Below are 20,297 nucleotides of genomic sequence, written 5' to 3'. Positions count from 1 at the left end.
GAATATCCTTCTAAGCTTCTTCTCCTATTTCAAAGCTTCCTCATATACATTAACAAATCATTTTTTAAGAAGATAGATTTAATGATAACCTCATTTATTTGGAATTCAAAACATCTACACATCCAAAAGGTGAACCAACAATGACCTAAAGCAGAAGGTGGCATGGCTCTACCCAACTTTCAATTTTATTACTGGGCGGGAAATATACAAGCTATAAAAACCTGGACAATGACACAAATTGATGAACATACACAGGCTTGGTCTACAATAGAAATAAAATCAGCAGTACTTCTTTATATTCCTTGCTTTGTACCCCAGTAAATACAAGTTATTGTGAATATATTAACAACCCAGCTGCCCCTCTCACTCAGAATGTGGAACCAATGTAGTAAGCAATTCAAAATAGAGAATTTTTTTTAGCTGTGACATCTCTACACAATAACCTCCTTTTTCCACCCTCTCAAACTTAGTTTTTAATGCTTGGAAAATGTGCGGGATTAAATCACTTAGATATCTGTATATAGATAATGTCTTTGCATCCTGTGAACAATTACACTCTAAATTTAGGTTCTCATCAAAACAATTTTCCACTATCACCAAATTACTAAAACTTTGCTAAATGAAGTCTGCCCAATTTTCTTCACTTCCCACTTATTTCTATTCCAGAAGAAATATTGATCAGTCACTTCCTTTCAAAGATCCCAGGGTACAGTGGGAAAAGTATCTGTTACTCAACATTGTAGAAAAGGAGTGGAAGGCAGTCATGGACAGAATTAACTCTAGCTCAGTATGCACACAGCATACAGTTATTCAACTTAAAATCTTTTATCGAGCACATATATCTTGTTTAAATTAGTCCAAAATGTTTTCAGGGCAAGATCCAACCTGCAAACGTTGCAATCAAGCTTCAGCATCACTGGGCCACATGTTTTGGGTGTTTACCAAAATTAACATAATTCTGGGCAAAAATCTTTAAATGTCTATCAGCGGGCCTTGGCTTCACAATCACTCCTAATCCATTAACAGCTGTGTTTGGAATGCTCCCAGATGGGCTTAAATTTGGAAAAAGGACAGACAAACCGTAGTTGCCTTTACTTAACTGATGTTATATACTATCTGAAATTGGAACAAATGAAATTCTAACGTAGAGGATCTGTTCAAACCTTTTTTAAAACCTGGCAGGATCTAATTCATAACATTTTAGAATAAGAATTTATATTGGGGTAAACGATCCCCCCTCCCCCCCCTTTTTCTGCTCTTAAAGTTTTAATCTGGATGAATTGATCTTAATTTTGTCAAGTTTGACTGGCTAGTATGGAATGTTACGTGCTTTTAATAAATTCAATAGAATGAATTCAACTAAAAAAAAAATTAGACAAAATGCTCTCCTCTGGGCATGACTTAACTACCTGACGGAGTAACCTTAAACTTCTTCCAAGAAGATGTATGATATTGTTCAGTTTCCTGCGTTTTGGTCTCTGGACTAAAGTGATGAATTTGCAATGACTGTCCTTGGCAAAATCTTTTCACCCGCAGCCTTGAAAATAAAGAAAATATAAATACACCTATTTGTACATAACTTTATATTTTTAACAGCCTCCATCTTGTTACCTTTGCTCCACTTTTATGGGGGCTGATTTGATGAGGGCGAGGCGGGGCAGTTTTTGCAGTGGCTCAGAAGTCACATATCTGTTTTTACTTCATAGCCAGAACCTACCCAGTCTGTATGCACACCCAGAATCCTGAATATGTTCTGCCATTTGTCAAACCTAAATTCTGCATCCTCTTTAATAAAATCCCTTTGTGCGCCCAGGTGTCCGTGTGTGTGTGTCTTCTGGTGAAGTGCGCATGCGCGGGGCACGGTGCGATGCGCGATATTACTGTCAGAGAAAGTTAGAGGCGTTTTACGGAAATACAAACCAGTATTACTGCGAGAGGAAATTAAAGGCACACAATACAGTGACGTATATTACAGCCACATACAAGCCAGTATTACTGTCAGAGGAGATTAAAGGCATATTACCGATGCGCACACCTGTATTACCGCCAGAGAAAATTAAAGGTATATTACGGAGGTACAAGCCAGCGGACGTACAAGACAGTATTACTGTCACAGAAAATTAAAGACACACAATACACGGCGGCAGCCCACGAAGAACGGTCATCTCAGCAAGTAAACGTCAACAAAAGAAAGGCTGAAAGAAAGAAAAATACGACCAACAAAAAGAATGAGGTCAAAGTCCCTTGCCATTTAATATAGACTGTTCCTACTAATGTTTATGCACTACTGTTCTAGAGCCCGTTATTGTAACGGGCTAAATGACTAGTTGGAATATAAAACATTCCTGCTCCTCAACCTGCTTTTTGATGACCGGATGAAGAAGATTCACCTATGTAATTACACTAATTGTTGCACCGGTGCTGTCCCAAAGGTTGTGCAACACCAAAAAAATGCATCACTTTATTACATGGGGATTTTCCACAGACATTTATGATTCCTTATGTCTAATCTTTTACAACAGAACTGTTTTTTAAAATTCATATTAGTGCATGACTCCATTTTAATAGCCAGCAACACCAATAAACTTATTGTTCTATTGCGTTGCATTAGCAAGTGGCTCATTTTAAATTAATCATGTGAGTGTTTTCATATATCTAGTTAATTTTGAATATGGAAAATCCTTATTTACACAGATCATTATAAAAAGATGAAATCTGTATGCAATTGTTATTTATTGGCTTTTGAAACATGCTGTTTCTATTATTTTCCTACAATTGTGTTTAATTTTTGGCTAGACTTCTAGATAAGCATATTTTTTCAATATATTAAATACAATAAACTTTCACAATAATTTCATTAAGACAATTGAGTCTTTGTTTTCGTAATTTTACAAATCACATACATCTGTAATATATTTACATTCTTGTAGAATCAGCCCTGATGTTAGTTGACAGTATTACAGTTCACAGGATTCATACCCTTATACTTATCTGGTCTCCAGTGATTGCAAAGTAATCCTGGACAAATTGTTTTGATGTGAACCAAAGGTGAATGGTAAGCTGTTGATCTCTGGGCAGGTACGAAAGTGTATTATAAGCTGACATGTTCATCTTTTTACAACTTGTACTTACCCTAGTAAGTCAAATTTTAACATTGATCTGCCACAGCTAAGAATAACTGACAGGATGGAACTAAGGACCTTACTAAGCCATCTAATTGGTATTATTAAGAGGCACCTAGCAAAAAGTGCATTGACCTGATTGCCACAAACATAATGAATTACACATAAATGTATCTGGATTTGGCATTGGGATAATTAAACAGAGTTAGTATTGTGCAGGAAATGCATTTATATTTTATTTAAAGAACGCATATCTTTAATAAAATGTCCTTCTGACCCTGGTACATGGCCGCCTAGTTTATGAAAGGTTTATTAATCATGTAAAGAAGCATACTGACATTTCTAAGCATTTATCATAAGTAATATAAAATCCAAGAATAAATTAATATTTGTTTACCTAGACCTTTTCAGCCATTTGCCGAGAAACTGCAATGAATCCTCTCCACTTCCTCATTATGGTGACCTTATTCATCAGAGATCAATTTATTTTTCTTCATACATCTGATACAAGATCCAAACTCATTTTAGCTCCCCTTACCGTTTATTCATGTATACAATTATCATATACAGTGAAATTATATTTCTGATTAGAAAATGTATTTCATTAGTACTTTCAGCACATTTTCATTATACACTATACTGCAGTAAAAAAAAACCAAAAGAACAGATTTTTGTCGCCCTCTATTTTCTAAAAAAAATTAGACCTTATATTTAGAACTTCCATTAACAATAGTTGTATTCTTTTATTTTCAAATATCTGCATCAGACTAATCTAATACAGCTGAAAGCGCTTAAGCCTTGTATCATCAATTAATCTAAGGGAAGTAACAATTACATTTCGATCATTCAGGACTTTAGCTGGATCTTTTCCAGACATCTTTGCTTGTGTCTGGTAATTCACCTTCATTTAATTTCCGCCTACACTTTAAATGGCAGTTAGTACCTTATATTTCTGCTTCATGTGGCTGTCTCCTTTTTTATGTTTTACAGTGAACTTTACGACCAGACCTCTGTTCATTTTTAAAAACCAATCCATATATTTAATCAAGTCTTCAATGCAAGGAAAGATGAAAGGTGATCCTGTGAGACACCAATCCACTGTAGACTGTATAATATTAACAAAAACATCTTAACTGCAATTGATTACAGATGTAACATTTGGATCTAGTAACACAATTTGTTTCTTAAACCTTCTTTCTAAGATTTACTTCACTCAAAAATTATATGGCAAAGCAATCTAATATTATGCAAAATACAAATTACACTTTGTGTTCTTCAAGAATTTAGAATCACAATGACTTTTAAATATCTGTCCAATTTTACTATTACTATGTTTTAACAAAGTTTCAAGTTGTAATCAAATCATGCAAGATACTGTTTGTATAGAATATAATACTGAAGCACTTTACTTCTTGAACCCCAAATCAGAAAAGGTTGGGATGGTATAGAATATGCAAAAAACAAACCCACTGATTGTTAAATTTACTTTTACCTTTATATCATTGCAGACAGTATGAACCCAAGATATTTCATATTTTATCTGGTCAACTTCATTTAATTTGTTCTATATACTTCCATTCCTGCATTTCAGGTCTGCAACACATTTCAAAAAAAGTTGGGACAGTAAAGCATTCTCTACTTTGTAATGTCTCCATTAATCTCACAAGACTTAAAAGATATTTTGGCACTGAGGATATCAAGCGATTAAGCATTTCAAGTATTATTCTGTCCAGTTCTTCCTGCAAAAACGTTTTAAGGTGTGCAGCACTACAGGGTTATCGTTATTACATTTTTCGTTTCTAAATTCTCCACACATTCTATATTGGGAACAGGTCAGGACTGCAGGCAGACCAGTCCAGTATCTGTACCCTCTTCTTCTATGCCTTTGTAATGTGTGCAGAATGTGGTTCTGCATTGTCTTGTTGAAAAATGCATGGATGTCACTGGGAAAGGTATTGTCTTGAAGGCAGCATATGTGGCTATAACATTTCAGTGTACTTTTCTGCATTAATGGTGCCATCACAGAAGTATAAATTACCTTATTACCAAAGGTACTGACATAACCCCATACCATGTCAGACCCTGGCTTTTGGTGTTGTTGCTGATAACAGTCTGGATGGTCCTTTTCGTCTTTCATCCGAAGCACACACCGTCCATTTCTTCCAAAAAAGATCTGGAGTATTGATTTATCTGACAACAATACTTGTTTCCACTGTGTGATAGTCCATTTCAGATGCCTCTGAGCCCAGAGAAGTCATTGCCGCTTCTGGATATGTTTAACATAAGGCTTCTTTTTTTGCACAGTAAAGTTTTAAATGGCATTTGTGAATGTAACTCCGTATTATAGTGCCTACCAAATTTAATCCCTTGCCTTTGTGGTTATATCAGCTATCAATGAGTGGCAGTTCTCGATGCAGTGCTGCCTGAGGAATCAGAGATCATGGGTGTTCAGCTTAGGCTGGCAGCCTTGCCCTTTACATACTGAAATTCCTCCAGATCCCATGAATTGTTTAATGATAAAATGCAATGGAGAGAGAAATATGCAAATCCCTTCCAATCTTTCTTTGAGGAACATTATTTTTAAACATTTCAATAATTCTGTCACGTATTTGTTGACAAACTGGAGAACTTCTTCAGCCTTTCGTGCATACTGCTTTTGTACCAAATCTTGATTACAATCACCTGTTGACATCACCTGTTTGAAGTCACATGATTATTTCATTTTTTTTACCTCATTACTAGCCCTAATTTACCTCCGTCCCAACTTTTTCTGGAATGTGTTGCAGGTCTGAAATGCAGGAATGGATACTGTATATATTAACAAAACAAATTGACCAGAAAAAACATGAAATATCTTGGATTCATCCTGCCTGCAATGAAATAAAAGACAAAGTAAATTTAATAATCAGTGCATTTTTTATTTGCATTTTTCATATTGTGTCAACTTTTTCTGATTTAGGGTTGCAATTTTTTCCATTTTTGACCAACTAGACAGTGCAAGCACATTAAAACAAAAGGAAAGGAAGCTAGGAAGTTGCTGGCATTTTGATACACAAAACTTTCACACACATTGATCTTATTCTGTTAGCTGGTAGGCAACAGCAAGATGGGTATTCTTCTTTACGTTCAACACCACACCTTCCAAGTCTGCCTGTTGAATACCAGTCTGCTCTTTCCTATCATTCCAAACACCAACATCTTTATTTATTCTCTCTCATTCAGAAATCCTTTTTTTGTTCTTTTTTCACTCTAGAATCTGCCCTTCAATTTATGTATCTCGTGATTCACTTGAACACATTATCAATGTTGTAAACTGGCAGTCACTAAATACCCTTTTCCCAGGCAACCTGCCCTGAGTTGTGTCCAGGTAGCATAAGCAGAACACAAAAATGCATCCCTCGATCCACAGCCTTACTGATCTTTCTAAAGATCTTTCTTCTGCTCATCAACATAACTCATTGCAGGTACAATTTAAGTCTTTGAGGGCTGAATATTTTTTCCAAAAAATGCTTTCACACAGAAATCAACATAAAACGTCTGTTGCTGCATGCTATGGCTGCCAGGTTGCCAAGAATAAGCAGCAGGCTTGCTGCCAGGCTGCTACAGCCGCGGTCACAGTGCATTACAATCTGGATTTTACCTCTTGTCATTTTTAAGTGGCAGTCCTCCCTGACGAACATTGTCAGTACCACTACTAGCTGGGGACCGATCAGCTGAAGCTGGAACCTAACATTCGTTTTCGATCACTTGTATCAAAATCTGAGTCCAACAAGTCATAGTCCAGTTCAGAGATGATAAGGAAGACATCATCCACGAAGCATTTTGCTTTTCACATTCACTTTGATCTCTTGCCAGATCTCAGTGCTATTTTTGCCGTTGTGTGCGCCTTGCTACTCACGTGAGCGCAGGTAATCTCGGTCATACCAATGAATCTAACTTTCCTTCTAGCAACGAGAGTCCAATATAATGGTTGGTTTTGTCACAGTTTACAGTTGATTACCATCGTCAACTCCTCTTTTTGACAAAAGTCGACATCAGCCCTGAAAGAGTTAAAGGAATACTCCAGCCAAAAATGCTATTTTGTGTACATTACTTACCCCATGTAGTTTGTAGTGATGACCAAGAAAAATTTTTATCTCATTTTTTCATGCAGAATAAAGATATAATTTCTAATACAATAGAAGTTAATAGTGACCAACGTTGGACAACGGCAAACAATACTATACCATCCATGAAAAAATTTTACGTTACTCATGTTACAAAATCAACATGTCAGGTCATCCCGTCATATGCTCCCAATGTTAAATATATGCCTTTCAGGAAATACATTTGTGAACTAATATGAAACATGCTCAGATTTAGCTGAGCATTTTGATTAAAAACTCGCTTCCTTTCGTTCATTCTTTGATCATGAGTTCAGCCCAGTAACAGCTTATCCATTGGCCTACACTGCATTTCATGTAATAACGTCAGTGCAAAGTTCATTGAGAGAAGTCTACAACTAATGATGTAAAGTTAAAAAAAAAGAAGGTGAAAACATTTTCAGGAAGGGAATATGCCTCTGTCTTTTGCATATTCGAGATGCTTCAAGAATCAAAAGGTCGATTCAGCAATGCACAGTTTAATAGCCTGCAACTAAATGATTCTGAGATACTCAAGTTGAGGATAAGAATATACCTGTAAATGTAACGACGGGACATGGGTCTACAGTTCAGTTGCTTTCTATATGCTGTGATCACTGCAAACCTCATAAGTAACATATAAAAAATGTAATTTCTGGGTCACATGTAGTCTGACATGTGTTTTACCTACAGCTTGCCTCTCAGGGTAATCATCTCTCTTAATCCACTGCCATCCCTTTCTGCAACCTCTGTGATAATTTCCACAGCATTCCTCATACAGGATGTACACCTCTAATCCCCAATAAGGTAAATTTCTCATGCAAAAGGCTGTGTCTTCTACTGCCCACCTGAACACGTATGCATCACATGCTCCTGCCTTGCCTGTTGTATTGAGTCCCTTAGTCTTATTACTTTACCTTCTTCTGGCCACTGGTCTCCTCCATGCCATCTTACCAGACAGCAGTCAGTTCAAGCAAAGCAACTTTCTTTGTTGTTTCATATCACAGAACAATATCTGGCATAAGTGTGGTCAGTGATGTATTGTCTGGAACTTCAAAGTGCTTTCTCTGCTCAGCCCTGAGGTGTCAGACTCTCGTCATTGTGAGGAGATTTTTTAATGCATTCTTCAAAGGTTGTGGTGTATCCTGTGCCTTAATGAATGTAATTGACTGAATTAGAAGATGCAGATATAAGTGATGATCTTAAAGATGCTATCTAAAATAACTCTCAACACAGTCGTGGCGCCAATGATAATTAGACACTTTGTGGATATCCAGGCAACAGAATTAACTAAACTTCAGCATTCCTTTCTTATTATTACTCGTTTTTCCAGATGTTTATAACATATATTTTAATTGAAAAGACAACATGAAATCTGCATAGTTTTTCTTGGTGCCATGTGACTGACTTTCACTCCAACATTAGTAAATATTTGCCTTGGGCAGAATTCTCTAGCAGTATTCACAAGTCTACAGAATCTAAATGTGTCTATGGATTTAAATCCAGCAACACTGTCAATGTCTTTACATCTTTTGTGCATTCCCAGTGATAATCAGGCTGACTGACACCTAAAAATTTTCAGCATTAAATTTTGCAGTAAATTGAGAAAGATCAAGGAGTCATGAAAAATTCATAGAGCAACAACAGCATAGAGATTTCCAGCTTCAAGCTTCCCACAAAATGAAGTTTTCTACTAAGGATTTAAATTTTTAAGTATTAACATGAAAACTATCCTTTCAGTACATACAAATCCATATTTGTATCTACATATATTTGTATATACATATTTGTATCCACATTTTGTATCTACATATAGCATGTAGGATATTTCCCATGCATATAGCTTGAAGCCCAAGACAACTTCCATTTCTACACTCCCTATTCTAAGCATATATGGAACTACAGTGTATGTTTTCCAAGACATCCCGGCCACTTGCTGTTTGGCTGAATGATGTGGTACGCTTGTGTTTTTATGGTCTAAAATATTATTCTTGATGTGCCAATAAGCATCTTTGATGCCACTTTGTGGTTCAAGTTTTCCTGCTAATACCCTTTAATGGCTGATGGGAGCATTTCTTACCAGGGGCTTCTGTCAGAATCAAAACAGCATGTGATTGTACTGGTTGTACTTTTCTTTATATACATACTGTTTTTTTTTGCTTCCATTATTATAAACTACATGGCACTAGAAGTGCTGGGAGAAGTCCTTTGCTACGTCTTGGGTGTTGTAACCCATTGTTGCATTTACAAAAGACAGAGATGCCAGAATGAGACAAGAAGATGGACATTAAAAAATGCTATAATCCTGTGAGACAATGAGATTGTTATCCCAAAGTGGCTGAGAAAAAAAAACACAGCAGTTCCCACCTTTGATAACATGCCACATTTGTCAGTGTCAGTTTTTAACTTTGAGTACAGAGACAGAGATTGTTTGTGCCCAAAGTTCAACTTGTGCTTTTAGGTTGACAGGCGAAAATGCTTTGGTTTAGCTTTAGAGAGAGTGAACTATTTTGTGTCTATTGTAAACCTGCCTCTCCATCAGAGTTTTTCTTTTTCACACTCTTTGCTGCTGAGATAGCCTTTACCACCTAGATTCTGTATGAAATAATTATCTTTAAAATAATAATAATAATAATATTAATAATAATTGTCTCTTTTACATAAGTAATGAGGTATTTTTCCTGTCTTACATACACACACAAAGAAATAAAAATGTCCTTTTTACAGCAGATGTTTCACCACAGTGACTCATCAGTCTACCTCACTTGTTTGCTTTTGACCTTTTCTGTTATGTTATTTAACAGTGAAAGAGCACAGCTTTATTATAAGGTAGTGCATACTTTGCGGGAGTAATTATCATGAGTAGCAACCCTCTCAGAATACTAATTTAAAGTCACCTGAAATACTAGAATAGGTCAAAATGTGTTAGAATCATATACTGTGAAGGGATCAATCACACACTGACAGACTGGTAGACCATTATGATATTGGCACAAACATTGACATACAGTATCAGACTTGTTTGGCCTTGAAGTCATTAAACAGAGGAAATTCCTTCAAAGATTAAGGAGGCCCCCTCAGGCATTTCAAATGACTCTATCTGGAAGGAGACAAGGCTGAATAAAAACTAGTAGACAGCACTGCATATATTAAATATCTAAACCTATCCAAGCATTTCTTGAATGCAAGTTAAATAGTTATCACTTGACATATATAATAATAACCAATCTTGGATATATTTATCACACAATGAAGTGTGCATATTAGTGTCACCCTGACAACAGTTCATCTGTAGAGAAAAAGTGAATCACATATTCTGGATTTGAATCTGAGAAGCAAAAGCTACTCATCAAGCCAATGTTATAGCTTATATATCTACATTTTTCACAGAACTCTGACTCCTGTTCTCTACTTATTATTGCCAGGAACAGAGTGACTAAATCCTATTTTTTTTTTCTGAATCCATTAATGTCAAACTTAGCATTTCCTAAACTCTAAAGTGGAGTGCTATGAGGGAAAAGTAAGACATTGACCTGTCTGAATCAATTTGACTAGTGTAAAATAAAAATTTTACTTGGAGTGTCAGACATTAAGTGACCTAATGTCACAGTTATTGTGATCACCTAACATAGTAAGCACAATCATGTGTGTTGAAGTATTAACATTACAAAACCTGTTTAACACTGGGGGCACATCATCGGCCTTTTTAAATTTTTTGTTGGAAAAACAGCCTGTAATATTTTAACATTCCATAATTCCTCATAATTGTTAAGGATTGTGCTTCTTTTGGTTATAGTTTTTGCACACATATTTTGTGATCTTAATTGCTTTTGCTTTCTGGGCATCTGTGTAGAAACGCATTCGCACAGATTCATGATAATTAGTGTGGCAGTGTTTTTCTCCACACGCTGCCATCTTGATTTGTCACTTCATCAAATAAAACAATTTATTGATATGTTATGTGGTTTCAGGAAAATTTATATATTTTCACCAGTTGAGTTAAAACAAAATACCTGACTATAATGAGTGATCCAAAGAGGTTAAATTGCATTCAGTCAAATATATCAATAATGTCAGAGAGTAGTACTGTAACGTCAATACCTTTGTTTTAAGCTGTGCAATTACCGGATCCAAGATCTTTTACTCTTCTCATTGCAGTGGTGAACCTGATGACTGAGTGTTTTCTTTGACTCTGTGTCATTCGGTTCTCAATTTACATCCAACAGTGTTATCAGCTAAGAGCTATGACAGAGATGAAAAGATTGGAATCCTACAAAATATATTTATTAATAGTAATTATTTGATTTAGCACAATAGTAGTAAATAACCAATCAAAAAACTGAGAAGCAACTCAAAGGAAAGTTCCCATCTTACTGTTAAAATATTAAACCTCAAAAGCCAGTCAAAAAAAAAATCAACATATGAAACGCTTCTCAAAAACATATTCAGAACAATTCAATGAAAAATAGGCAGACCCCAAAAACACAACAAACAAAATCTCAAATCCAATCAATAATTTTCTTTTACACAATACTTTTCAAATGTAATACAAGGAAGGGAAAACCCCAAAATGTATGGCATCAGTTGTCAGGTACACCTTGGATATCTGCCTCAATCCTGTCACTCCCTTGTTTGTGATTCACAGTTTTCATGTTGCTAAATTTAAGTTTGATAAAGTAATTCTCACAACAGTTTTACTTTGCAGATAATTCATAGAAACCAGAAAGTAATGTTATTTATTTATTTATTTATTTGATACATTAGGTGTCATAATTCAGGTGGATACATAAAATCAATGTAGTGACCATTATTGTCGCTATTGTTGTACTATGTTTGCAGGACTGTTTCTTTTAATTTGTTAAGTGGCACAGAGTAATTATCTACTGCAGGAATCAGAATCATGACAGGAGTTATAAATCTTGTATGAAGGAATGAGTCAGAACTCAGTACTAGGGAAAGCAACAGTGACAAATAGAGATCTTAGGAAAAGGCAGGGCCAGTTGTTGGGAAATGGGCAGCTCCACTGGCAAGAGAAGTTCATTTTACTTAGGTGCAGCCTCACATGATCTTTTTCTCTCTTTCAGGCCACACCTCTTTGGAGTAGCAGCGAGTGGAAGCAGCAGAAGCACAGTGCAGCGGTGTCTCCCACAGGCACATAGCCCTTCGCAAACACCCGAGTAAGTTCAACTGAAGTAAAACCGACAGCTGACCAGGAGAAATAACCGGCAGTGAGAAATCAAAGTCGCCTGCTCAGCGGGTGGTGGAAACTTAAAGCCAACGGTCTCTTAGTGATTCAGCTGAATGCGGAAAACGCCGAAGCACCGAAGTTACTACAAAAACGGAGAAGATGATATCAGGACTAAACTCAAGTTCTATCTGCTCTATGCCCGCTGAGGTCACGTTTATATGTTGTGTGTCCTGCAGCATGTACAATTAGACCAAGGTATAAAACCAGAAATTAACTTTAAATTTAAACAAAAAATATATCACCAGTTCAGAAAGAAGCATGCAGTTTTAAATGCTGCTTATTGAACATTCGCTCTATTGGCAGTAAAGCTGTTTTGGTAAATGATATTATATTAAGTACAAAATCTGATCTGCGTCTTCTCACTGAAACCTGGCTTAGTAAATGTGACACTGTTCCTCTAGCTGTGGGGTCACCAGATGGATACTTGTTCCTTCATAAGTCTAGAGATTCTGGTCGAGGAGGAGGCCTTGAAATAATTCATTGTAACAAAATGCAAATCACGTCTAAAAATTTAGGCGACTTTACATCCTTTGAGGCATTCATTTTAAATATTAAAACAGATTCCAACCCAATTATACTGCTAGTCTACAGACCACCATGGCCATATTTATTGTTCATGACTGAATTTAGTAACATTTTATCTGATTTGGCTATAAATTATGATCATGTAGTACTGATGGGGGATTTTAATGTACACATTGATGTGGAAACTGACACTTTTGGCAAATGTTTTACTTATTTGTTAAATTCAGCCGGATTTTGTCAGATTGTCAAAGGTCCAACTCATAATCATAACCACACCTTAGATTTAATTATAACTTACAAAGTTGAAATTCAAAATTTAAATATTACTCCATTAAATGAAGTTATTTCCGATCACTACTTAATTACATGTGATTTAGTCCTGCCCTTGCCAAAGCACTCACAGATTAAAACAAGGACAGTGTGACATCTAGATTGTAATTCTGCTTCAAAATTTATAGATACTTTGAGTAAGTCGAGTGTAATTGTGGAAAACCATTTAGATCAGTTAACATCAAATGTAAATGTGGAAAACAATTTAGATCAGCTAACATCACATTATAATGTGACCTTGAGAGATGCTCTGGACGAAGTGGCTCCCCTTAAAACAAAAGTGATCAAAGCACATTGAAACTCTCCCTGGTTTAATGAAAAACTCGAGCTGTTAAATTAAGAGTGTTGAAAACTGGCACGCAGATGGAGAACAACAAAGCTACATGTCTTTCAAATTGCATGGACAGAGAATGTTAAAAAATATAAAAAAGCTCTCATTAAAGCTCGCTCAGAATACTGTTCTACAATAATCGATATCAATAATAAAAACCCTTGGGTACTGTTTAGAACAATTGCTAAACTAACAAATGGGAATTCAGCTCTGCATTGCAAAATACCAACAGACATTAGCAGTACAGACTTTATGAACTTCTTCAATGAGAAAATTAAAAATCTAATATCCCGGATCTCAGCATCACAGTACAAACTGTATAATAGCTTAGCAGACCCTGCCTCACAGTGCATTCAGCACTTTAGTAATTTTAATCCTGTAACTGAGCAGGAAGTCTTAACTTTAATTTCTAAAATTAAACCCACTATGTGTTCCCTAGATCCAGTGCCAACAAAACTAGTAAAAAGTGCAATGGATGTTCTTGCAGCGCCTATTCTAAACATTATCAATAGTTCATTATTGCATGGCACAGTACTTGATGCCCTAAAAGTGTCAGTCATTAAACCATTACTTAAAAAGTCAGACCTAAACCCACACATACTAAATAATTATAGGCCTATTTTAAATTTACCCTTTCTCTCTAAAATACTAGAAAAAGTAGTTGTTAATCAGCTTCAGTCACACCTTAGGCATTACAATTTATTTGAGAAACTCCAGTCTGTTTTCTGCACTGGTCATAATACAGAAAAGGCACTAACGCAGGTTGTAAACAACATTCTGATATTCTCTGATGAAGGAAACTCCACTATTATTATGTTGTTAGACTTAAGCACAGCATTTGACACCATTGACCATTCTATTTTACTGCACAGGCTAGAAAATGATGTTGAGCCTACAGGCACTGTGTTCACTTGGTTTAGTTCTTATTTATCAAATAGATTCTAATATATACAGAAATGTGCTGACAATACTCCATCATTATACACAGGAGTGAGATATGGTGTCCCGCAGGGCTCAGTACTGGGACCTTTACTGTTTTCACTTTACATGCATCCACTGGGATCTATCATTAGGAAACATAATGTTAATTTTCACTCATATGCAGATGACACCCAGTTATGCTTTTCTTTTAGATCAAATGAAGTTTCTCCAATGTTGTCTTTAATTAGTTGTGTTAGTGAATTAAAGGAGTGGATGGATGAGAACTACTTGTCTTTAAACATCGATAAAACAGAGATGTTAATTGTTGGAGGGAATGACACTGATCAACAATATTTAGTCATCATTTAACTCAGTTGGAATCACCATTAATTTTAGTGAATCAGCCTGCAATCTAGGAGTTATCTGTGACTCTAGCATGTCATTTAAAGCGCATATTACAAAGTTGTCCAAATCATGTTTTTTCCATCTTAAAAATGTTGGTAAATTAAGGCGCTTTCTAAATAAACAGGATTCTGAGAAATTAATTCTTGCATTTATTTCTAGTAGGATTGACTACTGAAATGCGGTGTTCACTGGATGTTCAAACTGTTCTTTATACACCCTCCAGTTAATCCAAAATACTGCTGCAAGAATTATTACAAGAACAAGAAAGTACGAACACATAACTCCAGTTCTTAAATCCTTACACTGGCTCCCTGTTAAGTTTAGGGCAGATTTCAAAATCCTCCTTTTAACATATAAAGCATTAAATGGCCAAGGTCTGGCTTACTTATCTGAACTTATCGTGACTTACAAACCAGAGCGCACATTAAGATTTCAAGATGCCGGTCTGGTTATGATTCCAAGGATTAATAAAATAACAGTGGGAGGTCGAGCTTTTAGTTACAGGGCCCCTAAACTGTGGAATGGTCTGCCTGCTACTATAAGAGATGCCCCTTTGGTCTCAGCTTTCAAATCCCGGCTGAAGACTCACTGCTTCAGTTTAGCATGACTAGAGCAGCTTTTTAACTGTACAGACTGCATCTCTATTGTTAGTCATTAGCACTAAATCATAAGTAACATGATATTTATAATTTGTTACTAACCCTCACCTATTCTGTTTCTCTTCTCGGTACTCAAATGTGGCACTTGCTGCCACGGCCCACCTGCCAAGTTGTTTTGCCTGCCTAAGGTAAAGTCATCCCTGATGGAGGATCGCAGGAATCGCGGGGTAGAGGGGTCCTTTCATCGGATTGGCTGGCCCAGCGCTGTTTCAGCTGTAGAATGGCCAAATGGGGGAAGCAGCTTGATGGCTGAGGTGTCCAGGACTCTAACCAAATCCAAATCATATTATGGGATATCACCTACTGTTAAATACTGCTCCGTACTTGTAAAATTTTTATTTTTATACTGAATTGAGGATTTGTTCTGTTCTGTGTATTGTATTGTATTGACCCCCTTCTTTTTGACACCCACTGCATGCCCAACCTACCTGGAAAGGGGTCTCTTTTTGAACTGCCTTTCCCAAGGTTTCTTCCATTTTTTCCCTACAAGGGTTTTTTGGGAGTTTTTCCTTGTCTTCTTAGAGAGTCAAGGCTGGGGGGCTGTCAAGAGGCAAGGCCTGTTAAAGCCCATTTCGGCACTTCTTGTGTGATTTTGGGCTATACAAAAATAAATTGTATTGTATTGTACTTTTATTTTTTCAAACAAATCACACATGGGAACAGGGTATTTTTACCCTGAAGTTATAAGATGGTGTTTATACCAATAATGTCATTAATTTGCAACATCACAAATGATAAAACACAACCCGAGTCCAAGAACACCCCACAAATCCCTGTTCTTACACCATTTAGTACAGAAGTCAATGGATTGATGAGGTTTCTTGTCAAATTAGATTATAAGGGAAGATTATACTAGTCTTGCCATTTTTTTAACAGGAGGAAATCAGGAATACTGTTTTTGTTGTTCTGGCAAAAAATCAAAAGTAGAAAAGAAAGGTTTTTTTTTGTATGATTCATTAGCTTCAAGGGATTAAGGGTGAGCCAATGTGTAGGTGTTGTGTTACAGCATAGGTTTAATCCATGGCTTGTGTTTATTTTATGCTTTATTGTTGTTTTTGTCAGTTTTGAATTATTATCTGTAAAATGTTTGTTATTTTTATTAGATTTGTTTATTATTTGTTACTTGTACTCTGTTTCTTTAAATCTACTGAAATATTCTATTCTTTGTGGGCCAAGCCTCAGGAGGCAGGGCCACCCTGACATCACTGCTGCTTTGTCCTTCTTCTGGCTTTATATTTGGCCAAGAAAAAGAAACCCAGCAGTGGAGCATTGAGTTTATATTTGAGTTAAAGTGAATATATTGTTATTTCTTTTATTTATTGCTGGTTTCTTATTTGTTATTTGGATATGCCTTTGGATATGTTTATTTAGACTTCTTTGACTTCAGAATACCGCCCTTTTTGTGCCTTTTGACCATTTTGGTCTTTTCTTGATTTTTGTTAATAAACTATTTATAAGGATTCTTTTTTGTCTTTTTTATTTTCAAGCCAGAAGGTTTCTGCAACCATCTCTCATGTAAGACATTTTGTTATATTTGGAGATTTTCATTGCATTTCAGGCTTTAAAAGGCCAGTTCAGCATTTCTGGGGCTACTTGGGTTGGTTTGGGCAAACCTCTTCTGTGTTCACCAGTGAAGATCCTGGCCTGCTTTATGGTCATTTTGGAGGCAACAACTCATTTTCGTCCTTTTTAAGACTCCAACTCACAGTAGGGAGAGGGAGCTACAAATTAGGCTTTAGAGTACCCTTAGTTCTTCTTCTTTACTTTTTTTTTCTGTAGATTTTTACACTAGCATGTTTCTGACATTGAAATTGATTCTGCATCTATTAAGATGTCTTGACATTTTTATATTCTTATTCTAGATTATTTCATTTAGCAGAATAAATGGTTCATCTGTGTCATTTACAAATGTACAAAAGTACAAATGTATGTATTTACAAATATAAAGTAATCTAAAAGAAACAAAACATATTTCAGTGTAGGCTGTAACAAACAAAGATAGTTACTAATGCAGTGTTCAGCTGTGGATATTTAGTAAAGGGTAAATTTATTTGTTATTTTTTTGGTTATTATCATGTCAGGATTTATCATGGAAAATGGAGCAATTGTTTTAATATTACACTGTGTGTTAAAGCTCTCAAAATTTTGATCCTAACTCTTTCCTGAGTATGCAGAAAGTATTGGAATGAAGGAAGACATGCACTGTCAATTGGGCTGTGATATGTGCTGTACCCAGTTAGTGCATTAAGGTTAAGTCCCCGAGGACAATGAGTAATTAGAGGCAAAAGATATATTATCATGACACACTGAATACTGTATTTTAATATAATGTATATTTATATATTGAAATTGGAATGATTCTCAGTACTGTCTGTCAAGAAAAATAGATGTCATGACTCTGTCCTTAAATAAGTTAAAGTTTACTTTCACCATTGATTGCAGAAATAAAAAATTACCTTAAAGTTGGACATACAAACACACACACACACACACACACACATACATATATATACAGTTTGCATATTAGCAGCTGGAGATCCACAAAGGGAGAAAAATGAATCACGTATCATAAAGTAGTTTTTATTTCTGAGCTTTCTGCCCCTACAAGTAGCCTTCATCAGAGGATAATGCTTAGACTTACAAGAATCAAAGGCAATATATATCACAATTCATTGGGGGGTGGGGAACAGGTCGTAATGTTTTATTTATTATGAACATGTTCTACTTAAGTTTGTATATGCTGGGTTTATGTCCAAATGTCTGTTAATGGCATTTGATACATGATTCATTTTTCTCCCTTTGTGGATCTCCAGCTGCTAATATATATATATATATATATATATATATATATATATATATATATATATATATATATATATATATATATACTGTATATTGTTTGTTCAAACAAGCATTGTGTTAAATTTACCACTATTTCATTTAAGCAGCTTAACCGTAGATCATTCATGTAGGCACTGTAGATCTGCTCTCTGTCAATTTGGTATCTCTGTCACTTGCAGAAATACAGTAAATGACTATTTAGTTATTAATAATAGGTCACTTGTTCTCACTAATTGGTTTCACTTACAGTCAGATCTTTTACAGGTGATTGTCTACTTTCACATACTGAATACACACTCAGAAAGAATTCTGTGCATTCATTTTATATCTTTACCAACTATCAGAGGATGTTTCAGCAATGTCTGAAATGAAATACAGTACAAATAGTGTCACATTCAGAGTTTAATGGCTGTTGCCTATAATTGAGTGCAGTTGCCTAACTACCCACAGTTTGACTGTTAATGTATTACAACATTTCCACACGGCCCTGCCAAACCAAATAATTTTTTTGAATATTTCAAGCGTTCTTCCTTCGCTGGTATGGATATGCACAGGAGACAGTGTTTAGTAGCTGTAAATGCGAAATAAAAGAAAGATGTTTCCATCACAGTGAAGAATATGTGTTGTCTTATAGAAAAAAGAAACATTATTAAAATGTAACTTCTGTAAAGATGTTCTTAAAATTTCTAAATTTAGTGCTACACCGAAATCAGATTACTAATTGGAATATCTGAATTCAAATACATAGCTTCAGTTTCAAGACAACATCACAGCTGTACTGAAAAATAATTATTATTCATACTTTATATAAAACAAATAAATGCATGCATTCTCAGACTTCTATAATCTGCTGCACCCTATCTCAAAAGAATTTGTTGCAAGGCAGCCCACAGATAGTTTATTTCGAATCACCACATGTACTACTCAAAAAAATTAAAGGAATACTTTTTAATCAGAGTATAGCATCAAGGCAGTGAAACTTCTGGGATATTGATCTGGTCAGCTAAGTAGTAAAGGGAGTTGTTAATCAGTTTCAGCTGCTTTGGTGTTAATGAAATTAACAACATGTGCACTAGAGGGGCAACAATGAGACAACCCCCAAAACAGGATATGGTTTAACAGGTGGAGGCCACCAACATTTTTCTCTCCTCATATTTTCTGACTGATTTTTCACTAGGTTTGCATTTGGCTACGGTCTGTGTCACTACTGGTAGCATGAGGAGATACCTGGACCCTACAGAGGTTGCACAGGTAGTTCAACTTCACCAGGATTCCAGGATCAAGACTGCCATTAGATATTGGGATGAAATCCTTGGACCCATTGTCAGACCCTATGCTGGTGCATTGGGTTCTGGGTTCCTCTTGGTGAATGACAATGTCCGGCCTCATGTGACGAGAGTATCCAGTCAGTTTCTGGAGGATGAAGGAATTGATAAAATTGACTGGTCCTCACGCTTACCTGACCAAAATCCAATAGAACACCTCTGGGACATTATGTTTTGGTCCATCTCAGACTGTCCAGGAGCTCAGTGATACCCTGGTACATATCTGGGAAGAGATCCCCTAGGACACCATCCGTCGTCTTATTAGGAGCATGACCCGACGTTGTCAGGCATGCATACAAGCACGTGGGGGGCCATACAAACTACTGAGTACAATTTTAAGTTGCTGCAATGAAATTTTGGAAAAATGGACTAGCCTGCCACATCATTTTATCACTTTGATTTTCGGGGTGTCTTTGAATTCAGCCCTCTGTAGGTTGATAATTTTCATTTCCATCAAATGATGTGGCAT

The sequence above is a fragment of the Erpetoichthys calabaricus genome, chromosome 9 (genome assembly GCF_900747795.2).
Source record: "Erpetoichthys calabaricus chromosome 9, fErpCal1.3, whole genome shotgun sequence".
In the NCBI taxonomy this organism is placed as follows: Eukaryota; Metazoa; Chordata; class Cladistia; order Polypteriformes; family Polypteridae; genus Erpetoichthys; species Erpetoichthys calabaricus.
The sequence above is the reverse complement of the archived record's forward strand: the minus strand, read 5'-3'. Positions refer to the sequence as shown.